Genomic DNA, 16942 nt, shown 5'->3' on the forward strand with positions numbered 1-16942 from the left:
AATACAAAGAGTAGTTTATAGCCTAGTTGGAGAGAAGAACAAAAACATACAAAAAGTTAAAAGAAAACCAGATAACAGCTCAAGGCAACAGTGGTAGAGACATTACAAGTTGTACTTGATCAATTGCCAGATCATTTCCATGGAGTCTGATAGAGAGCTGGCTTGAGAGTGAAGGAGGGCGAAACCGCACAGGCCAGTTTATGAAGGGAAGGGAGCCTCGCTCTGGAGCTGGAATGGAGTTCCTGCGATGGAAAAGGCCATCCGCCTGGAGACAGAGAACAGTGTGAGTGAAAGGTGTGTGTATGTGTGAGCCCTTTCCAGGGTCATAGGGAAGACGGGGAAAGAGAAGATGGGAAAGATAAATTAGATTGTATGCCAGATTGAGATTAGATTTGATCTTGCTTGCAAAGAGAAGTTTCCCGTTTGTTTTTTGTACGTACAAGTAATGCATTGAATGGGGAGGGTGTAAAAATTTTTAAAAAATGCAGAAAAGCTCAGAGACAAAGCAGGAATCACTCTAATCCCACTATCCTGCTCCTTGCCCCCAGGAAACATTGTTAATATTTTGGTGTACTTTTTATTTTCTCTCTTCACTCACTAACACCACACTTATTTACATAGATTCTTACAGAATTCAGATCATACAACATATTATTTCATTACTTATTTTTAGCATAATTAAGTATAGAAACTTTTTATCTTTAAAATCGGTGTGTAACAATGTCATTAATGGCAGCACGTCATGGCAGTCTGGGACCTATATCTGACCTAACCTGTGGGAATACTTGACCATTGCTCTATTTTTGCATTTGTTAAGATATTTCAGTTTTTCACTAATATAAATAAAACTGTAGTGACCATCCAATAATTTGAGAGGATGATGTCTAAAACAAAATACCTGGGTCAAAGGGCATAAATAATTTGAAGATCCTTTGATATGTGTGGCCCAGTTGCTTCTCTGAAATACTGTGAGTTGCTAGATCTACCATTACTACAAAGGAGTGCTTATTTCTTGGAATCTTGGCTAAAGGGTATATTAGCATTTTTTAAAACATGTCTCAGTTTTGTAAATAAAGTACTGTTTTAATTTTATTTCTTTAATCATAGTGCTGAGGCTAGGCTTATTTTTCATGTTTATCGAATATTTGGGGGCCACAATTGTAGTTTGTCTTTTCCTCGTGTTAAGAAAAAAGAGTTCTCTTATCAACTGATAAGACCTTTTTATATGGAAAATATTCATCTTTGTAACAAATTTTTAAAATGTTATTTTATGGTATCTTAAAAATTTTTTAATTAAAATTTTTTATTTCATAGAATTCTCTCATTTTGTTTAAAATTTTTAAAAAATTCTTTATTCTGCCCTGGCGGGTGTGATTCAGTGGATTGAGTGCCAGCCTGAAAACCAAAGGGTCACTGGTTTGATTCCCAGTCAGAGCACGTGCCTGGGTTATAGGCCATGTCCCCGGGGGCGGGGGGGGGCACACAAGAGGCAGCCACACATTGATGTTTCTCTCCCTCGCTTTCTCCCTCCCTTCCCCTCTCTCTAAAAATAAATAAAATCTTAAAAAATAATAAAAATTCTTAGAATCTGAGTTCAGATACTCACTTGTATTTTATTTTGGTCCTACAAAGGTTTAATCTTTTATATTTGGCTCCTTAAAAAATGTGTTAGGTATAATAAAATTAATGTAAAGTAGGTTTACAGTTTTAAAACAGCAAAGTCAATATTGTAATGCCCAGCATCTTGGGAAAAAGTTTAGATTTCAATTGAATTTGCATTGAATCTATAGATCAGTTTGAATAGTGTTGTCATTTTTAACAATGTCAAGTCTTTCTGTTCACGAAAGCTGTATTTTTCTTTGATGTAACCTTCTCTAATGGCCTCCGGTAAAATATTACATTTATGAGTACTCTTCTAGTAACTGTCAAGAGTACACTATATATTGTTATCTAGTCACGACACTCCCAGAGGAGTCCCCAGAACTCTTCATCTTGTGCTCGGAAGTTGGTTCTTTTTGACCACCATCTCCCATTTCTCCTGCCCCCGTGTCCTGGCAGTCATCATTACTCTCTGTTGTGAATTCAGTTATATATGTGGTATCAGTAATATTTCGTTAATACTTTCAGCATCATGTATGAATTATTCAGTATTGTTCACTCCCTTGGTCTTAGGTCACAAAAAGTAGGGACAAAGACTTGCATGTAGTCAGATACTTGTGAAGCAATCTCAGGGTACAGGAATAAGGAACACATTTAATTTTATATAAATTTCTTATAGATTTCACTGCTTACTTTTTTATTATAACTAATTTTATCTCAAGATAGAAATTTTCTTTTGATTTTGTTTTTTTGGGTTAGTTTGGGACCAACACTATTCAAACTGATCTAAAGATGAATTATTTTGGGGTCTCATCTCTGCAGGCTTGTTAGAATAATCTCAGATATAAAAGCAGGAGGTCTAGCTTACAGAAGACGTATAGAATGAGTTCCCTGGTGCGATAGCCTGTGGATGAGGAGGAGTGGTCTGGTGCAGTGGGCTGTCCAAATAAAGGGAAATAGTCTCTCGGTGGTCTCTTTGTGTTTGATGGAGTCATGGACATGGAGCCAGTTTTATGGTCTCTCCTCCTGAGCCCGGACTGTGTTCCAGGTACGCAGGTGACTGTGCTCAGTTCCTTTCCTGGCACTGCTGTACCCCCGGGATTAGAGTGGACACCCTGCAAGCAATCTGTCTAGTGTGCTGGAGAGACTCTCGGGCTTTCTGGCATAGGCGACTCCCAATACTCTTGACCCACAGTAGTGAAAGAGTTTCTCACATGGAGGCTTTCTTTTGGCCCTGTGACCTGTCCTGATTTCCAAATTAGGATTGTTTGCAAAAGTCTGCAAGTATATTTCTTACTTATTTCCTGGATACCATACTATTTTTCTCAGGAAAGGGACTGTCAGTCAGCTTGAGCACTTCCCTTTAAAATGTGAGTGGTGTTAGGTACCTGTGCTAGTTTCCCTCTTTCCTAAATGTTTCCACTTAGGATACATACACGATTAAATAAGGGACTTGAGAGATATCCCATGAAGAGAAATAGAGAAGGTAATGTTGACAGTGCTGTGTTCTAGGTACCATCTGGGCACCATGCTGCCACGGGCTGTTCCCCATCCCTGCGCTACTTTCTTTACAGTGCATGCCACCCTCTGACATAAGTACATTTTAAATATTCACTTGTTTATCAGTGTCCTCTCCCACTGGAATATAAGCTCCATGCGAGCAGGCTTTTTGTCTCTTGTGTTTGTTACTATATCCCAGCCTCTAGAACTGTGGCACAACAAAAAGCAGTTGCTGAATAAATGTCCTTTATTTAAATAAAAATTTAAACAGAGAAAGACTTTAACAAGTTGTTCAAAAAGTAATTAGATATTGGAGGTGCTTGAATTGCAACAGCTAATATTTGTTTATTAAATAAGACAGAAAACTTAGATTTTGCTTAACTGATGGCAAGTTTAAGAGATTTAAATAGACTTGAGTCTGGCACTAGCATAATTTCTGTGACTTAAACAGGAAGTCATGATTATTTTGACTACAGACAAAAATTCATTTCAGAGCCATATCATTTTGTAAATACTCCTTCCAGCAAATAATTTGGGGCATATCTGAGTTTCAGCTCCTTTTTCTAGAGAGAAAATAAGAATAAAAGAGGAAGGAGAGAAACTCAACTCAAGTACTGGCCACTCTTAGAAACTTTTGCTGGAGATACAAGAATTATTTATAATATATGTATTTCATTTAGAAAGTTGAGGGTTGGTATTTTGATTATTTCTTGGCAAGTTAGAATATAATACCTAATTTCTAATTGTTAATTAATGTTCAAAATTTTTAATGTTAGAGACTGAAAAAAATCTAAACCTTTCCTTTGTTCTAATTTTACCGTTTTTCAAATTTATATGAGGTCATTTTTTCTGAAGCATTTATCCAGCTTTGTGCTCAAATGAATATACATTCTTTTAAAAAGAAAATATTGACAGTGGAAACCAAATTAGAGAAGGATGGAAAGAGGAGATGCACATAAATCACCAGACACTTGGAAGGGCATGTAAGCAAATCTCCGAATGGCATGTTTTTCATAATTTTATATTTTCCCTTTTAAAAGTCACTTTCCAAATTGTTAATGGTTTGGCAGCTCCAAGGATGACATCAACCCTTCCATCGTGCAGTATCTGCTTTCTTTTAGATAACTTGATGGCACTTTATCAAGTTTTGGTGATTAAGTTGAATTAAAAAAAAATACTAGGTTTAAGTTTAAATTACCCTAACTGCTAAGCCAAACACATTTCTGACCCTCAGCATGCTTTTGAGCACTCCTGAAAACTTGTATTATCCAGAGGCTGCTTTATTTCTAGAAGCAGAGGTAAGCAAGTGAGAGAAAAACACACATACTTTAAAGTTACCACCTTCTTTTCTCTACCTTAACCTGGCCCCAGATCAAGAGGTAATGATCTTGGTATTCTTTTCTCCCTTCAGAACATCACAGACAGTCACCTGCACTGTAGTCTGTCTCCGCAGATTCTGACCATCAAGTCAATAAGGTGGTGATGAAAAGATAATACTGGAAACGAGGCTGTTAGGAAGAAGAAAGCAGTCTGTGCACAGTACTAACAGTTTTCCTGCATCACCTAGGAGCTCACCTATGACCACCATGTAAAATCGCTTCCATGTTAAAGGTGTGGTGTGTTACCCTTCCTCTAAACCAGTGCTTCTCAGACTTGAACGAGCATCTAGATGACTAATTCAGTAGACTAGGGTGGGGCCTGAATTTATTTCTAGCAAGCTCCCAAGTGGTACTGATGCTCTTAGTTCTCTGAACACACTTTGAGTACCCAGCCCATAGTCTAAAATGGTCTTTCACCCAATTTGAAGTTCCAGATTCATAATTTAAAATATCTGTATGAATACTTGATTTAAGACTAATTAAATATTTTTATGAGATATGCAATTAAAGGCAGATGTGAGATCTTAAATTTCAGAACTATTTCATGTGTTTATAATACCTGCCCCCCACCCCTGAGTTCCTATTTAGGCTAGTTGGATAGTGATTTACATTATCTTTCTCCTTTTCCAAATGCCAGATTGTTTCCTGCTCCTAAAGTGATCTGGCATTTGAAGAAAACAATTCAAAATACATTCAAGCCAGCAAGGCATGAAGGTTTTAGAGCTCATCTCAAAAACTTGGCTCCTTTTTCCTTTTGTTCCTGATGTTATCATTCTGTCAGTATTCAGAAAAAAAGCCCAAACGTCCACAAATAGCAGTGAACTGAACATCTGCCACCCAGGAAGTAGTTCCCAAGTCAAGAATGAGGTAGGCAACTTCTACCCAAATTTTTTGACACCTTGTTGGGCTGTGGGTTCTGACTCCTCTCAAGTACTTTTTTTGAATCTTTGCCAAGTACTGGGAATGGGTATAGAAGAACTCTGACGATCAATCCCCCAGAGAGAATAAGTAGAGGGACTCGGTGACTAACAGTGCTACTTCTGTGTGGAAAGGAGGGAAATTCCCCATACTCATGGCTGTGGAAATGGCTGAGAAGTTATCTGGTGTTGGATTTGACTTCCATGCATCCACTTGGCAGGTCAAAGCAGCAGCAGTGGGCCTGGTAGTCAGTCATCATCTTTGAGGGACACGGAGCATCCTTCCCCAGAGTCATCATGTGAGCTTGCCTTGTATCCTGGACTCAGGAAGGTTTTCTCAGCTCTAAACAACTAAAGGTGTAGCCCTGGCTGGTGTGGCTCAGTGGTTTGAGTGCTGGCCTGCGAACCAAAGGGTTGCTGGTTTGATTCCCAGTCAGGGCATGTGTGTGGGTTGCGGGCCAGGTCCCCAGTAGGGGGCACATGAGAGGCAACCACACATTGATGTTTCTCTCCTCTTTCTCCCTCCCTTCCCCCCTGTCTAAAATAAATAAATAAAACTTTTAAAAATTTTATTACAAAAAAATAAAGGTGTAAACATATCTACAAATTCAGAGAATCTGAAAAATAGATCTAATCACTTACTACATTCAGAGGGGAAGTGGTAAGATTTTATGTTCCTATTATATCGCAAAGAAGAAAACCTATTACTTTTCCCCCCCCCATGAAATGGTGCCTTTGTTTGGAACGTTGTAAGGGGACCCCGTGCAGGTTTCCTTTCAAGTATTTAAAGACTGGAAACAAAACATTATATGTGATATTTAAGTGGGGAAAAAATGGCAATACAAAATTTTATAATCTGCATCATCTCAATTGTATAGAAAATATAAGCATCAAAATAGAATTAAAAAGAATAAACCAAATGTTATGATGGCCCATTAGCTTTGAAGAGTGAGTGTGTAGATCCTTCTTGTTATCTTTTTTATTCTGTCCAGGATAGGTCAGTTTGTATTATTTTCACATTAAAAAATAGACCAAAAAACAGAAAGGAAACAAAGCAGTGTGTGATCGGGCTAAAAGCCCCCAGCCGGTACCCCTCCCACCACATGCGTCAACATCTCCGTTCAGGGACTTGGGCCTGCAGTTAATTGTGTGATGTGTTTACGTGGTGTAGATCTGCGCACTGCCTCCGCGACAGGAATAAATTAGAGTGTCTTGGTAAAGACCAAACTCATCAATTTTTCCAAAATCTGTATTTGATTAATTCTACAAAGGTCCAGGTCAAAGTTATTCCTCAAACCTTATTATTTTAATAAAGAAGCCCAAAGTTTCCACGTTTGTCAGGAAATTCATTATCACTGTAAAATAGCAAAAGGTCACAAAATGTCTCCTTCCACAATCAAACAGCATATAAGAAAAATTTCTTTTTCTCAACAATTCATTATCCCAGCAGAACCAAGAGAAACCCCTGACATTTGAGATTCCTTTGCTTCAGGGGAAATAAATGTTCCATAGATCATGGAGAACAGTGACAAACAAATTAATGAAAAACAAACACACTCCTACAGTATATACGCAGCCACGCCAGACCAAACACCAGGCAGAGTCAGCTTCTATCCCTGGTTCTCTCCGGCCCTGGGGAGTGACGCTTCCATCATGGCATCAGCACGTTAGATACAGGAAGCTGTACCCACTCCCAAGAAATACAAATTAAAGAAAAATGCCGTGGAAAAACAGAGAGAAATTCTACCATTTTATGCATACTTAACTGCAGTGGGAAAGTCACGGCTGGCAAAGCATTGTTGCAATCTTGAGCTAATAAGCGGAAGCATTCTAGAAATTAGTCACCCCTCTCCTCCTCATCATGCTTTATCCAGAGTTGCCACAACTGAATGTAGCTCGGCTTTCCCACATCCTAAAAATTCCTTCCTTTAATTCTGCCTTGTTCTGGCCGCCTTCCTTCATCTCTAAACTTGGTCAAGGATAATTTACATGTGCTTTCTCCACACCAAGCACATTTTCATTTTCATTTTTTAAAAACACCAACAGTACAAATAAAGACAAAACTCACTGTAACTCCCAGCCCCAGTGCCCTCCCCAGAAATGCCAGTCACCGTGCTATCCTTCCAGACACTGTAGATATATGTACTTAGATGTGAAATATGGATTTGTGCAGTTGTGTGTATATAAAATAGTTTTCTGTATACAAATGGAATGATATAAAAAGTGCTTAGTTACAACATGTTTCAAATACTCAAACATCTGCCTTGGAGATCTTTCTAGGTCAGAACATACAGAACAGAGCTTCTCAACCAGGGACTGTTTTGTTCCCGCCTCCTTCCCGCCCCAGGGACATTTGGCGATTCTGGAGACATTTTCGGTGGCCGCAAGCTGGGTGGTAGTGCTACAGGCATCTGCAGATAGAGGCGAGGGATGCTGCCAAACCTCTCACAATGCACAGGACAGAGAAGTATCCACCCAATGTCAATAATGCAGAGGCTGAGAAACCCCAACATGGATCTACTGTATTAACTGCTGCATAGTGTCCTGTGCTAATTTTGCCAGTCATGTAACAATGTACATTTAGGTAAAATTTTAAAAACCTATTTATTTGTGTCCATCAGTGATTGTTTTTTCTGGTACTTTTCACCCAACTGCAATCTGTCTTCTTCCGCACACATCCCCTAGGTGACCAGTGGCCTCCTAATTTCCGAATCCTTGGCTGTTTTTCAGGATGAAGCAGCTTGGCCTTTCCGTGATGTTCGTCACTGCCCATCACCCCTAGAAGCACTAGGCCCCCTGCCCCAAGGCCCTGCCCTTACCATGCTACTCCCGCTGGCCCTGTTTAGTCTCCGTGGCTGGCCAACCACCATGCCCTGCGCAGTTGCCGTCCTGCAGGCACCGTGCGGGCACTGGGGATGTGAGGGTGGACTGCGGAAGGCCCCTGCGCTGGAGGCCCTCTGATCTAGAGACCTGCGCACAGACAAGCTGAGCCAGGCGATGCTTGCCCCAGGCAGGGTGTTTGCGGTCTGCCAAGTGATTGAATAAATGATTAGATATAGTGGAAGAGATTCTAAAGGACAATAGAAAATGTTTTTTGTTCATGGTTCAGAATTTATTGCATATTTTATCTTCTTGACTACTTTTCCCACAACATACATTTAAAAAAATAAATCAAGTAAAATGCTTTCCTCACATTTTCCCACCACCATCCTTTTTTTCTGCTTTGAAACAGCAACTGCATTGTTCCACGTTTGCTCTACAGGGAACGTGCTCAGCCTGGGCCAAGGAAGGGAAAAGAGCAAGTTATCGAAGAAGCAGCCCTGCTCGCTGCTGGCTCAGGGGTGGGAAGCCAGGTTGGCTCTTCCCCCTCTCCATCTGGAACTTTCATCCCCGTCCCTTCCCCCTTTTTCTCAACCTCCTGGGGTTGTGGGACCATCCCCTTCCTGGGGGACCCCAGGAGTGAATTGAGCTGCAGCTGTTCCTTGACCTCTGTTTCCCTGGATCAAGGGGTCTTCAATCCCTACCTGAAACCTGACAGTAAAGGAAATCTCAACTGTAAATTCAACTCAAAGCTCAGACTGGAGTCCTAAAACACGTAGGCAGTCTCTAGAGAGACACAAATGTGAATGGTGGAGGGCCCCTGCTCCCAAGGAGCTGATGGGGCTGGAGAGGGGAGCACACACACAAACAACTACTTGCAATGCAGAGCAAAATAAACCTAGCCCTAGAAAGAGGGCTGAACAGAATTGCTTAAGGAAAAAGGGGGGATCAAGCAGGGCATTTGAAAATCATTTCCCCTGCCTCTGAAAAGTTAAGAGCAGCTATCTTTGAAGGAATCTTTTTATTTAAACACGAAGAAAGTGGGATTTCTGAAAGGAAAAATAAACTGTTAGAAGAGCTGGGTTCTAGAGCACTGTTCTGCTGAGCACCACGTAGCAGCTTGGGTAAGGCCCCAGGCCCTACACAGGAGAGTTACTATCTTACATACTGATCTCAGATATTGGTCTCCATAAAAGCTTCGAGGATTGCGGCTATCTTAGTCCCAAATGCTCAGGTCTGAGCAGCTGTGGTTGTATGTCAGAGGGTCTTAATTTGGCTCATTTCTGTTCGAGTTTCTTTTACACAAGACAAATTATCTAATTCTTAAAGGCATACCTACTGATTGCTCCAGATCTGTGTGCAGATGCTCTGCAGGGCCTATGTTTATGTTTCTAATTGCTTGCATTGATGCTGGGTGGGGTCCTGGGAGCATGAGGGATCTAGCTCAAGTATAGAGGCGTTTACCATAAACCGCAAGCCCTGATAGACAAGGGCAGAAAGAAAATGTAACAGATGTGTGGGATTGAGGAGGGCAGCACAAATGGGGAGAGAAGGCAGCAGCTGGTTGAATGGGTCGTTGAACAAGGACAACAATAATAATAACTATGGCTGTTGTTTATTTTTGGTCTACTAATGCCCATTTTTTATCTCTCCAAGTACAGAGCTGATTGAACTTGGGTTGGGAGGCAAGTGAAGTATTGCCACAGACATTCCCAGAGGGCTGCTGTATTCATTTCCTATTGCCATATAACAAATTACTACAAACTTTGCAGCTTAAAACAACACCCATTTATCATCTGACAGTTTCAGATGTCGAAAGTCTAGGCAGGCTCAACTGGGTTCTCCACGGAGGGTTTCACAGGCTGTAGTCAAGAGTTGCTCAGGGAGGAATCTGCTTCAGCTTCTTCCAGGTTGTTGGCAGAATTCAGTTGCTTATGGTTGTAGGACTGAGATTCCTGTTCCCCCCATACAGACTGCCCCCAGCTTCTAGAGGCTGTTCTGCGGTCCTTGCCCTGTGGCCCCCTTTACCTCCAAGTCAAGAAGAACCTTCTCTTGTTGAATTTGTCATGTCTAGAATCTCTCAGACTTTTTTGTTATGAGCCAAAGAAAACTCAGTTTTTAAAAGACTTGTGATTGGGTTGGACTGCCCAGATAATCTCTTTATCTTGAAGTCACTGATTAGATCTGCCACTTAGGCACAAACTCACAGAAGTTACACTTAGGGGCAAAGGTTATGAAGCTGAGAATTTGGTCAACAACAGCTGTCCAGGGTGTGGTTCCATCTGACCTTGAAATGACAGCTGGGGATCCAGGGCCCAGCCCAGAAAACTGTGACTGAAGGTGGGGCTGAGGGGGAATGGAGAGTGGCACTCAGAAAGGGAGAGTTCTCCAGGAGCCAAACAGAGAAGGACTTCTGGAGGCAGAGTCTGATGACTGAGCTGAGAAATTAGGCTTTTGTCATCAATAAGCATTTTGTTGAGAAGCTTCTTACTAGACCCCATAAGGAATAATGAGGGAGAACATGGCATCTGGCCCTCTGGGAGTTCACCCTCTAGCAAGATTATAAGACATTTCCTAGACTGGTGATGCCATCCTTATCAAATTTGCACTCTGACAAATTTATGTATCTTTAGGAAAATAATTTTTATGTCTTTTATAGACTGTGCTGAGAACCTATTCCCATTGCAGCTACTAGTCAACTTTCTGATGAAGAGGATAACTCAGGCCCAAGAAACAAGGACTTCAGAGCCCAGGCTATGGGTCCGAAAGGCCCCCTCAAGGCCCCAGGGGGACTTCAGCAGAAATGGCCACAAAGGCAGGGACCCAGAGCCTCACATGGTAGGAAGTGTGCCTTCATGGAGAAGGAGGGGCCCCCAGGAGGCCTCCTTGCTCAGATCAACCATAAACCACCAAACACGGATCCTTCCTCATAGTATTTCAAAACCTCTGCAGAGGTGAGAATTCCTCAGTCTCGCTTAGAGTCTAAAGTTCTTTATTTTACCTTTTCCCAAAATATAAGTCCTTTCCCTTAGTTACCCTTTGTGGGAATAAAAAGCAAGCCTTTCACATTTGTCTTACAATAATAAGTCACATGCAGCTTTCTTCTGATCCTTCAAATGAAAAATGTTTGGACCTTTCATTATTACTCAATAGTATCTGAACCTGATGGGGGAAAAGAGTAAAGTCGGAAAAAAATAGAGATCTGGAAAAGCCATCTTCAGACAAACAGGGCAAGGATGGTAGGCTCAGATGCTCTCTTCCCCCGGTTGACAGGCTGCCATGCATAGTTTTGCAGGTTGCTCACTGCACAAGGGCACGGCCTGCCCTCCGTGTGCCAAGTCATGCTTCCTGGCACAGGAGTGTCATCTTCTTGAATAAGGCATCTGCAAACCAGTGGGGACCCTGCTCTCTGAGGTCTGCTCTCCCCTTATCTTGAACCTGAGTCATTGTGAAATGTATGCAAAGCAATCAATCTCACCCTGACCAGTGTGGCTCAGTTAGTTGGGCGTTGCCCCGCAGAGTGAGGGATCACCAGTTGGATTCCCAGTCAGGGAACATGTCTGAGTTATGGGTTCATTCCCTAGTTGGGGCATGTTCGAGAGGCAGCTGATTGATGTCTCTCTCTCACACTGATGTTTCTTTCCCTTTCTTTTCTCCCTTCCCCTCTCTCTAAAAATAAATAAAATCCTTTTAAAAATTAAAAAGAAGAAAATCTCTTAGATAAAATGCAGGGAAGGAGCAATAGAGACAAGAAGGAAAGCCAAGGGAAGAGTTCTTTGGCCGATGGGGAAGGATGGGGAGAGGAGGTGGCCGTGTGACTTCGTAGTTAGGAGTTTTGGGCAGATGGTCTGCCCTACTCATCAACCATGCGACTGGAGAACAAGCATTCTCTTACTTGAGCAACAATTAAAGACATTTTTAAAATAATAATAATAGCATTTCACATACACTAAACATAAGATTATTGCCCTGTGATTCAACTTATAGACATAAGATTAAGCCTAACACCATTAATTTTATACATGGTTTTCTGTTTGATTTTAATGTTAGTAATTTGGTTTGGTTTGGGGATTTTTGTGTTCCTTTATATATTCAAGAAACACTTCTTGATACTGATTATGTTCATAGTGCTTCCCTATTTCGTATCTATAGTGCTTGTATATAATGGTCCTCAGTCTTGAGAGTGCCTACAAACTACCTCAGCAGCATCTTTAAAATGCTGCTTCCTGGGCCTTCCCTCCATATAGCTTCTCTGGTTATAGGATCTCTGAATATATTTTGATCAAAGAACCAGGCAGCTTTTAAGATTCAAGGCCTACACTTTGAGGAAGGTTGCTATAGGGATAGAAAGCGTATAACTCAAGAGTTCCTTGTCCTCAAAGAGCTTATAAATGAGTCAGGGAAATAAAACGGGGATGTATTCCAAAACAACTAATAAGTACATAACAGTGGATGCCAAATAGCTAAGTGAGTAAGAGAGGAAATAAAGAACATGGAGAAAGGAAGAATATGCCCAAATACAGTTCTCAGAGGGTTTCAGAAAAGAAATTGGATTTTATCTGGGCCTTTAAAGGAAGGAAGAGGACACCAGGTGGTGGAAACATAGTGATAATGGCACTGTGGTCTTCTGTGGTGGTAGACGCTCAGAGCCACTTAGGGGACACTGAATCGTGTCTCTTCATCATTTCATTGATGATCCCTCCAGAACCACAACCTTCTTCTTCCTTGTTAGGCTGCTTTCAAGAACGTTTCATAAGAGATTGCACATGTACACAGAAAGACAGATTAATCACAGTTGAACTATATGCACCGAGTTATGTGTAATTTCAACCTGATTTGTTTAAGTGTCTATACTGTTGAAAAACTATATAGACTCCAAATGGCATCTGATTATTAAATTCAGATGCCAGAGCCTTTCATGAGCAATGAATGTTTTGGCTCTGTATATTTTCCGCATACTTTTTTGCTCTGTATATTTTCTTTCAAAAGTGGGAGGTCTGCGGACATCTCGAACTATACTGCCAATCAGTGAAATTGAGGAAGTGGTCACGGAATTATGTATGAAAACTCTGTATCCACCTTTTGCACTGCAGAGCCTTTGTTTATTCATACAACCCAAATTTGGAGCTCATTTTTTTTAAGTGGATTACTATCTAAGTGTTTTTGTTGGAGAGCATTTGATACTTGTGTTTTATAATTCTGTTTTCTCACTCAAGCAGTTTTGAACATCAGAATACAGTTTCAGAAAATATATTTGGTGAAGAAAATAAAGAGAACTTTCTTTTACTGTTACTCTCAATAAACACAAAATGAGGAAAGTACAGATTTGTGTAGTACTGCATGATTCTGTGATTTAGAGTACAAATCACTGCTGTGATGTTTTTAAGTAATAAATGCTGTGTGGCTTCAGGTGGAGACTGTATTTAAAGTTTCAATTGAACGTAAGTGGAAAGGCTATCAGTGAAAATGTATTTGCTTTTTTCTCCTGTGTACACTCATAATTTACAAAGTTTTGCATCACCATTGTCATTTGCATTCATGTGTGCCCAAGACAGTTCTGAGCCCTCCATGCTGCATCTGTGCTGCTGCATCTAGTGTGTGAGAGAGTGTCTGTACATATTTGAACCGAACGTCCCTGTGACTTTGTTTCTGTAATGGGATCATATGAAACATTTGGACTTATCTAATCATAGTAGCATTCATTTCTACCAAATTGATATTGACTGTTGTATTGCCATTCTCAATCTATTACACATATGATTTTTACATATAGATCAAATTTGAAGGTTCCTCGAACAGCATTCCCAGCCTGGTTTCAGATCGGTCACTCAGTGAGGAGTTCATCCTCTCTGTCTCCTCTCCTGCCTGCTGTAAACACTCTTCTCTGAGGCCAGGTGGGTGCCCTCCAGGACACTGGGCCTCCCTTCCAGGCCCAGTGCCTGTGCTCTTGTTTGTGCTCCTCTGTGTGCCTCCCACGACCCAGCAGACCGCCAGCACTGGGCTGCTGCTCTGTAAAGACTGGCCTGCCTTCCAGTGGGGCAGCCTTCGAGCACTTTTGCGTTTCCAAATTGATTTGTTCATGTTCCCAGTATGCGGTCACATATGCAGATGACCCTGGTGTACTCTTCCCTGATTACAAAGAGGTGGCGCTTCTTCTAATCACTTACACAGTTACGTGGATCTGAATTCACATCTTCCACAATGGCACTTGGCCGGAAACTCTGGATATTTAATCGCTGGTTCAGAGTTAGTTCAGTTGGCAGATAGCCTTAAAAATTGTGGATGAGATGTGAACATACCATTGTTTTCCATCTGCATTAATAATTAGTATTTTCCAGATATTAAGTCCCTGATTTTTATGTTGAGTTTTTAAGGATATAGTGTGGTCAAAATTCTGTATTCATTGCCTCGCACAGTACATAGTTCCTCAGATAACTATGTAATTCCAAGTGTCGATACACCCAAAAGAGAGTTTGCTTTTCCCTCTCACACATCTGTTTTGCTTTATGTAAGAGAAATTTCTCATGCCAGAATGGCTTTCAGTGGATATAGGCAATCTGCTTTATGTTGAGCCTCTGCAGTTCACAGATGCAAATGTTTAAAAAAGCAGTGAGGTTAACATGGTTATTTCTTCATCTGAAACGTCCCCAGTCACTACTTTTGTTCTTTTTTTTTAATTGTATTGTGTTATAAATCCATTGTGTATAATCCTTATGGCCTTGACTCATGATTCTTATATCAAAACTGAATTAACTCTTTAGTGGGCTCCCAGGATGAATTTCTGGGTCCTATAGTTTATATTGCTGGTTTGATTGTGTCCTCTTGATAGAACTGTCATTCTCAGGGAAGGAGTGAGGGACGCAGTTTTACCACCCAGAGCAGAACCCCACTAACCAAAAGAACAGCCCCTCAAAAAAAGGTCTAGCCTATCGATGTGTGCCCTCAACGATTTAATCAACAAATATTTCCAAGCACTCACTGTTTTACTCCGCTAGAAAACGTGGCCGAGGCAAAGGTAACATATGGATGCTTACCTCAGAAAAGTGGCCAGTCCAGTCGGATGCACAGGACCCAGACTGTCAATAGGATGGCGGTGTGTGTGAGTGTCAGACCGCACTTCTGGCACTGCCCTCCGGCTGCCCCCACAAAACCGAGGGCCCTCAGCCTATCACACCTGCAGCTCCAGGCATTATTTTCAAATTCTGTGTTTAGTCTGACACTTTAAAACAGAATTTTCCACAGAAATTTTCCTAAATTTTCTTGTATTTCTAAGTTGTTTTGTTGTGCAAAGCCTTCTACATAGCAAGAAGTTTATGTTAACCACGCTACGTCAAAGACTCAAGGCCTTTGAGTCTTGGGAGAAGTCCAACCACAGTTATATTCTGATACAGCTGAACGTGGGAGTCAGCACTTGGAAGTTCCTGAGACTCCCAGAGCACAGGAAAGCCAAGCACAGATCCTTGTTGAAGATGCTTAACTAATGTCGTTCCTAGTGGCGCTCACTGTTTGCAGGAGAAGGCTGTATATTTTCTAAAAACGTGACCTAAATAAAAACCTAAAAGTCATTCTCTAGGTTCATGATTAGAGGTGCAGCTCTGCTGGGGTTTAGAATTAGAACTGCATAGTGTGCACCCCAGAAAATGAGCTCCTGTGGCAAAAATAGGCAAAGTCTACCCCCCTGCCAAACTGATGTCAGCAGAAATCTCGTCTGCTTTCTGAAATGGAATGTAAGTTTCCAAATTCTCTCCACAGTCTCTTTCCAAAGCAAATGAGAAACAAATAACGCACAGGCACCAGCTTCATTTTTCCATTCAAAGCAGGAAGAGTTTTCAACATGCTGCTTTCCCCTGTCCTTTTGCAACTGAGTTGTCCCTGGAACACTTGTACCAGTGGCACTAGAAATTCATGGGATCTGCATGCTGGCTTTGGCAAACATTTAATCACTCCCATTGTCTTTCCTGCCTTGTTCTGATTCCCTGTGTAGCAGTCTCTGTTTGTATCTGTCCCCAAAAGAGAAATGATGTCCTCTGAGCACCTGAAGAAAAGACAGATTAACATTCTGCCTTGGTAGGTAAATCCAAGGGGCAAGCCAGGTTTGCAGGCGACAGGAAGTTTGAGAAGTGGGTAGAGATTAGGAGAGCTGAGTTTGCTAAGGGTAAACTGGGGAGCAACACCTTTTCTTCTGGGACAACAGATGGGCCACTGTCTCCTGGATCAAGGGGTCCATGGGGTGCTCACCATGCTGAGCCACCAGACCAAGGTTGATGGGGAGGGCCCATGGCCCCTGCTTTTACGTCTTTACCTCTGCCATCATTCAGCTGCCAGTTGCTCTCTGACACCATCCCCACCTCCATCAAGAATCACAGGGCCAGGCAAGTGGGCGTGCAGCTTAAGAAGTGCGTCAGTGGGATGTGGTTCAGGGCCAGGCCTGCAGGCCTTCTGTGGGAAAAGCCAGCAGGCCTGGCCCAGGTCTATCGGGCAGGTTGCCAGGATGTGGTTGTCAGAGCAGGAGCACAGGGGTTAAAGCCCACAGGCGGTGGGTGTGGCCAAACACCACAGACCTAACAGCTGCAGAGTTGCATCTTCTGGTCCCAGCTGAATGGCAAGAAGTGCTGCACACTCTGGGAGCTGAGCCAAACCTGATGGCCCTTACCTTCCTCCCTGAACACGCTCCAGAGTGATCTGTCTCCTAGCTTGTTCCTCATTCCTCCAGCTACTCCATGGGAC

The 16942-nt window shown here is 41.8% G+C and overlaps 1 protein-coding gene across 1 annotated transcript in view; it reads left to right on the plus strand.

The window, feature by feature from the left end:
- The window catches only part of ARSB (arylsulfatase B), a 140844-nt gene that overhangs the window by 98176 nt on the left and 25726 nt on the right, over positions 1-16942 (plus strand). The gene's annotated exons all lie outside the window — the stretch shown is intronic.

This window comes from Phyllostomus hastatus, unplaced genomic scaffold (genome assembly GCF_019186645.2).
Source record: "Phyllostomus hastatus isolate PE091 unplaced genomic scaffold, TTU_PhHast_1.1 phas_contig_58, whole genome shotgun sequence".
NCBI classification, from domain to species: Eukaryota; Metazoa; Chordata; class Mammalia; order Chiroptera; family Phyllostomidae; genus Phyllostomus; species Phyllostomus hastatus.